Source organism: Protobothrops mucrosquamatus, unplaced genomic scaffold (assembly GCF_001527695.2).
Source record: "Protobothrops mucrosquamatus isolate PMUCROS unplaced genomic scaffold, P.Mucros_1.0 scaffold6777, whole genome shotgun sequence".
Lineage (NCBI taxonomy): Eukaryota > Metazoa > Chordata > Lepidosauria > Squamata > Viperidae > Protobothrops > Protobothrops mucrosquamatus.
Window position 1 is genome coordinate 9,710 of NW_015392592.1, and position 6,911 is coordinate 16,620.

The following is a 6,911-nucleotide window of genomic DNA, read 5'->3' on the forward strand; positions in this document are numbered from 1 at the left end:
CAGGTTGTTAACGAAAGCTCAGCAATTAATAAAAAAAGCCTTTTACCTTACATCCCAGAGTGCTTTATTATTATCTGATTGACTTTAAATATATATATATATATATATATACATATACATATATATATATAAACTATATCTATAGATATATAGTGCTTGGATATAACTCTTACTCTGCTTCCAAGGCAAGCCAATTAATAATCCAGGTAGTCCTTGACTTACAACAATTCTTTTACTGACCGTTCGAAGTCACAATGGCACTGAAAAAAGTGACTTATGACCATTTTGCACACTTATGATGGCGACATGATCACATGATCAAAATTCAGATGCTTGGCAATTGATTCATATTTATGACGGTCACAGTGTCCCAGCGTCCTGTGAGCCCCTTTTGCAACCTTCTGACAAGCGCAGTCAACGGGGAAGCCAGATTCACTTAACACACATGTTAACTTAACAACTAACAACTATGGCAAGAAAAGGTCGTAAAGTGGGGCAAAATTCACTGAACAACTGTCTCACTGAGCAACAGAAATTTTGGGCTCAATTGTGGTCGTATTCCGAGGACTACCTGTACAGCGATCCAAGGCCATGGTCCAACCAGAGGTGCAGAGGAAGTGGAACAGTTTTACGGTAATTCGCAACACCTTATCTGCACGGCACCCTGCCTCCCCTGGCCACGACAACAAACTAACTATTGTATAGTAAAATGGAATCATAGAATGGGAAGTAAAACAGCCCCTGGAGTACATAATAGGAAAACTTAGCCAATACTAAAAAAAAAAAAAAAACTGCCAACAAAAGTGCGTATAGTCAAGGCCATGGTTTTCCCAGTTGCAATGTTTGGCTGTGAAAGTTGGACCATAAGAAAGGCTGAGCACCAAAGAATTGAGGCCTTTGAACTATGGTGCTGGAGAAGACTCCTGCGAGTCCCCTGGACTGCAAGGCGATCAAACCAGTCAGTCCTAGAGGAGATCAACCCTGACCGCTCTTTAGAAGGCCAGATCCTGAAGTGGAAACTCAAATACTTTGGCCACCTAATGAGAAGGAAGGACTCACTGGAGAAGAGCCTGATGCTGGGAAAGATTGAGGGCAAGAGAAGAAGGGGATGACGGAGAATGATGTGACTGGATGGAGTCACTGAAGCAGTAGGCGTGAGCTTAAAGGGACTCTAGAAGATGGTAGAGGACAGGAAGGCCTGGAGGAACGTTGTCCATGGGGTCGCGATGGGTCGGACACGACTTCGCAATTAACAACAACGACAAAAAATTCCAATATTGTATCAACAGGCAATACCAACTCAACGCAAATCTTTCCAGATGGCAAATTCAGAGAGGCAGCGACTTAAAAATGCAACATTAAAGCAATAATTTTTCACTCACATAGCTTCAGGTCTATTGTGTAAGTACAATTCTGTTAATCCACTACACATTTTGTGTGTGTGTGTGTGTGTGTGTGTGTGTGTGTTTTGTATGGTGCTAACAGAATGTTGCATTAATGCATACAAAATTCACAAAAACAGCAAGGGAAAGGTCTATCAAAATATAAAACATCAGCGCAGTGAATTAGTTTAAAAACATACAGCACGAGCAATGAATAAAATTATGCATAACATTAAATTAAGTCTGAGCAGTTACTGGGGTGGCTAAACCCAGGCTCGGATATCTAGATTGTTTAGCAATTGGAGAGCAATGCACCCTCAAGCTGATGTATTTCATGCAGAGATATAGGGAACCTTCGGGGGGGGGGGGGCAGTCCATCGCAGTATGATGTAAAGTTTGTGGGACATTCCCACAATCACATTCACTGCGCACAATAGAAACGGTATATTGCATGGGAAACAACGAACAGAATGCTTTGGAATATTCCATTTATTATCTTCTAATTACATTACCATGGCCAGAAGATACATTACTCAGGGACGACCAGCCGAGATCTTTTTTGTATTTGTTTATTATTTGCTGGATTTTGCTTCCATCGTAATCCATTTCTTCAAAAGAGGGGCGAGAAATGAGATGCTTTGAAGAATCATCAGCTTTTTGTAGAAATGAAGCAGTGCTTGAGATCTCCTTCGCTGGAAAACTGAAAAGGCTGGTCTGTTGCTTGGCTGCACAGGACTCTGCAGAGCAGTTACAAATAATTCTCAACTTTATTCAAGTTAAAAAAAAACAGAATGTAATGATAGGTACTCACAATTGATAAAAAAAAAAAAACAGCCCAGGTGCCTTTTGAAAAAGCACTCTTGAGTTCTAGGTCATTCTGTTTTTTATTTATGCAAAATATAAAAAAGAGGCCAGGTCGATCAATCAGAACAGAACTGGAAGGGATCTTGAAGGTCTTCTAGTCCAACCCCCTGCTCAAGCAGGAGACTCTATACCATTCCAGACAAGTGGCTGTCCAGTCTCTTCTTAAAACCTCTAGTGTTGGAGCACCCACAACTTCTGAAGGCAAAGCTGTTCCACTGGTTAATTGTCCTCACTGTTAGGAAGTTTCCCCTTAATTCCAGGTTGCTTCCCTCCTTGATTAGTTTCCACCCATAGTTTCTTGTCCTGACCTCTGGTGCTTTAGAAAATAAGTTGACCCCTTTCTTTGTGGCAGTCTCTCAAACACTGGAATACTGCCATCATGTCACCCCTTGTCCTTCTTTTCTCTACTGACCAAACCCAAATCGTGCAACAGTTCTTCATACATTTTAGTCTCTAGTCTAGACCAGGGGTGTCAAACTCAATTTCATTGAGACCCGCATCAGCATTGCGGTTGCCCTCAGGGGGCCGGGTGGGTGTGGCCTACTGGGTGGGCGTGGATGGAGTGTGTGTGGCCTACCGGGTGAGCGCGGCCAGCTCTACATCATTCGTGTCAAGGGTGCCAGGGCAGGAGTGGGATAGATCTGAGGGTCTCTGGCAGAAGGGGGTGGGACCAGGGCAAGTGCCAAGGCATGGTCCACTGGAGGAGCCTCACTGTTCCTCTCAGGCCATGCACGAGGGGGGGGGGGCTTATGGAGCTAAGACTGAATGCGTTTCAGCATAGAGGGCCACCACAAAATTGTACATTGGCTCCCAGCCGGCCTGGGCCAGGGCCAAGACAGAGGGGGCCGTTCCCTCACTGTTTCTAGGATGGCTTCGCGGGCCACATGAAACCACTTCGCGGGCTGCATCCGTCCCCCGGGCCTTGTGTTTGACATGTCTGCTCTAGACCTTTAATCATCTTAGTTGCTCTTCCTTGCACTTTTTCCAAAGTCTCACATCTTTTTTGTAACGTGGTGACCAAAACTGGCTCATATTGAAGTGTTTGTTCACTAGGACTCCAAGGTCTCTACATAAGTTACTGTTTCTGAGCCAGGTTTTGCCTAATCTGTACTTGTACCTTTGGTTTTTTCCCACCTAAATGTAAAACCTTGCTTTTCCCCACATTAAACGGCATGTTGTTGGAATGGGGTCCATTGTTCGAGTTTGTCAAGATCTTTTTATTTGAGCCTGTCACAAACTTACCTTTACCAGCAAGATCATGATCTGGGTTGTAGTTTTTTATAAAGTTGGCAGGAGTTTCTGAAGTAAAATAACCACAAGCGACCTGCTGTGTACACGTTGTTGGCGTTAACAAACCCGGAGACCACGCGTGTGAGAGTGTTACCTAGGACAAGAGTATTACACAGGTGTGTGAGTCTAGATTGCTACAATCACAAGTGCTTGAAATCAAAACGTCTTTCATTCTGAGCTCAGTTCAAGTGTAGGAACCTCCATGTATTCAACTGTCAGTACATGTTGGGTTCATCATCGCTCAAAACAGTCAATCTCATTCTTGCTCTCCTTCTCCCCCCCCACCCCAGCAAAATCCCCCACCTTCAAAATCCCCCACTCTACTCATACATCCATTCATCACACACAAAACTCACAAATCATCACACACACACACAGGTTCAGGCTTGAATTGCTTCCCAGAACGGTATATAAATCACGCACCACAGATCAGCTGATCATTTTAGTGCTCATATTTGGCTATTTCTCATCACAGAGCCAGCGACTAAGAGGCTCTCAGAGGAATAGTAAAGCAATTCAAGACACTTTTATGGCTATTAAATGATAAAAATCTGTATTTTGTACTATTATAATAGAAAGTACGGTATGCCTTAGCTATGTATCTTTTAAAATGCTTTCAGAAATGTAGTACTTTGCTTGCAAATGACTTTTTTAATCGAATCAGAATAAAGCTTAACATTCTTTTAAGTAAGACGCTGTACTACCGCCATGCTGTTATTTACATACATATCAAATAATACCATCTTTGCTGCATTATTTTTGCCATCTAAAATAATCTTGGGGAAATTAATGGAAAGAAAAAAAGGAAAACTGTAATGGAAAACATATGGAAATTAATGTGTCAGATGGAGCTCCTTAGAGCTTCTTATGTAACATGAAGTGTAAAACATAATAATAATAATAAAGTTGGAAGGGACTTTGGAAGGCATCTAGTCCAACCCCCCTGCTCAGGCAGGAAACCCTATACCATTTCAGACAAACAGCTGTCCAATCTCTTCTTAAAAACTTCCAGTGTTGGAGCATTCACCGCTTCTAGAGGCAGGTTGTTCCACTGGTTAATTGTTCTAACTGTTAGGAAATTTCTCCTTACTTCTAGGTTGCTTCTCTCCTTGGTTAGTTTCCATCCATTGCTTCTTGTCCTGCCTTCAGGTGTTTTGGAGAATAGCCTGACTCCCTCTTCTTTGTGGCAGCCCCTGAGATATTGGAACACTGCTATCATGTCCCCCCTCGTCCTTCTCTTCATTAAACTAGACATGAACAGTGTATTGTTCATGTGATTTCCAGGTACAGAGTACTAATCAACAGTATTTAAAATGCAAATATTAAAAAAGAACAAGATTGTTTAAAGTAAATGGGACAATTATATAACATACTAATAAACACTAGTTATTACGACTTACTTGGCTGTTTGGCCTCAATGATGGATCAAGAGATGTAACTATTCTTCCACTATCAGCAGAATAATTTGATAAATTTTGATCAATAGACGTAAATTCTGTGGAGTGGACTGAATATAAAGAAGAGGAAGCAACGTGAAGCAGCTGGCAAACCATGATGTGCTCAAGTTTAACTCTATGTGGTCACACAGACATAATTCCACAAGTGAGAGTCGACAATAATTGCAACAGTAACACACCATACATCTAAGCAGGGCTTCTCAGCCTTGGCAACTTTTAAGATGTGTGGATTTCAACTTATCTTCAACTTCAATCCCACTTGGCTGGGGAATTCTGGGAGTTGAAGTCCACATTTTGAAGTTGGCAAGGTTGAGAAAACATTGTTCTAGAGAGCTCCAGGTCTTCTGTTCCTATATTTGCATAGATCATAATTTAAACAGGCTTTAGAAGTGCAGGATATTCTTCAGAAACACTAACTTAACAACTGTCTCGCTTAGCAACAGAAAGTTTGGGCTCAATTGTGACCATAAGTCAAGGACTACCTGTACTAGTATTTATTTACAGGGAAAATTACTGTCTTTGATGAATTTTTTTAAATAACATGTCCATATTTCCCTTTATCAAGATTTTACTCTTGACTGTATCAAGTCCTTGCAAATCTATGGAGAGAGGAGTCATTAAGGAATGCTGTATAACCAGCCCTTGGAGCTTAACCACTTTCTAAAAGCAATGCCAATGCTTGTTAAGATTCCATGGCGGCGATTATAGAATATTTCTTAAATATGAAATAAATATGAAATATGTTTAAGAGAGTTTATTTTGATTATCATTACTGACTTGATATGAAATTTAACCCCACCACTGTTCTGCTGAAAAGCAATCATTCTCCCAAAAGATAACTCTTCTCACCTGAGTCATACAAACCATTAGCTTTCCACATCGATTCAACTTGCCATGACCCTTGTATGTGCTCCAGGCTTTGACCAGAGTCTAGTTCTTTATCATCAGCAACAGAAATAGTTCTTAGCAGATCTATTTCTTCCTGTAAAGACTCAGTTGGGCTTTTACTGGACCGTAGCTTATCAATTGGGGGAGTGAAGAATATATCTCCAGTAAGAAGCTCTTTGTATCCTGAAATTTCTGTAGCAACAAGGAAAGGTGTATTAGAAAAAAACCTGTACTTGCTGTTCAACCGTCCCACTGGATCAGACAGAGTGGACTTGCTCCATATCCTCTCCTTTAAAAGTTGCCACCTAGGTCAGGGGTAGGCAACCTTGGCTCTTTTATGACTCGTGGACTTCAACTCCCAGAATTCCTGAGCCAGCCATGCTGAGGGGAAAGGGAGAGGTTTCCAAGCTGAGCCATGCTGGCTCAGGAATTCTGGGAATTGAAGTCCACGAGTCATAAAAGAGCCAAGGTTGCCTACCCCTGACCTAGGGTGACTTAGGAAGGCAGACCTTTTTCAGTGTCCCTGACCTGTGGAACATTCTTCCCCTTGAGCTACATTAAGACCTCACCGTTTTAAATTTCTGGAAAGCCATGAAGAGCTAGCTTAATTCCCGGGGCCTGCATAGTGAAGTTGGAGCCTGGATGTAGTTGGATTGGGCATTTGGTTTCTCTTGTTTGTTGTATTGTATTGTGTTTGTTATATTATTATATTTTTATTACTCTTGTTAGCTGCCCACCTAACAATATAGGTGACCAGACAAATCTTTTAAAAACAAGCAAATTGTCCAGCGCTGGGGAAATCAGAAGATTCAGGCAGTTCAAATGAGCATGAAGATTTATTGCAAGGTTAAGCTCTCTACAAGAATCTGGCCAACTGGCGGTTAAGGGAAATGAGCGGGAGATAAGAGAGGCATTCAAGGTGGGCTGGACTTAGATCTCTTGTGGGTGCACAGGGACTCAACCTGGTCAACTCCTACACAAATAAGCAAGGCTATATTTTGCAGCTGCTCCCCTATATGATAATTTTGTG

The 6,911-nt window shown here is 41.8% G+C and overlaps 1 non-coding gene across 1 annotated transcript; it reads right to left on the reverse strand.

Moving 5' to 3' along the window:
* Positions 1 to 3,932: 3,932 nt before the first annotated feature.
* Positions 3,933 to 4,014, reverse strand: LOC114923684. The gene has a single exon (XR_003810687.1). It is a non-coding gene; the product is annotated as a small nucleolar RNA U2-19 (small nucleolar RNA).
* Positions 4,015 to 6,911: the final 2,897 nt, after the last annotated feature.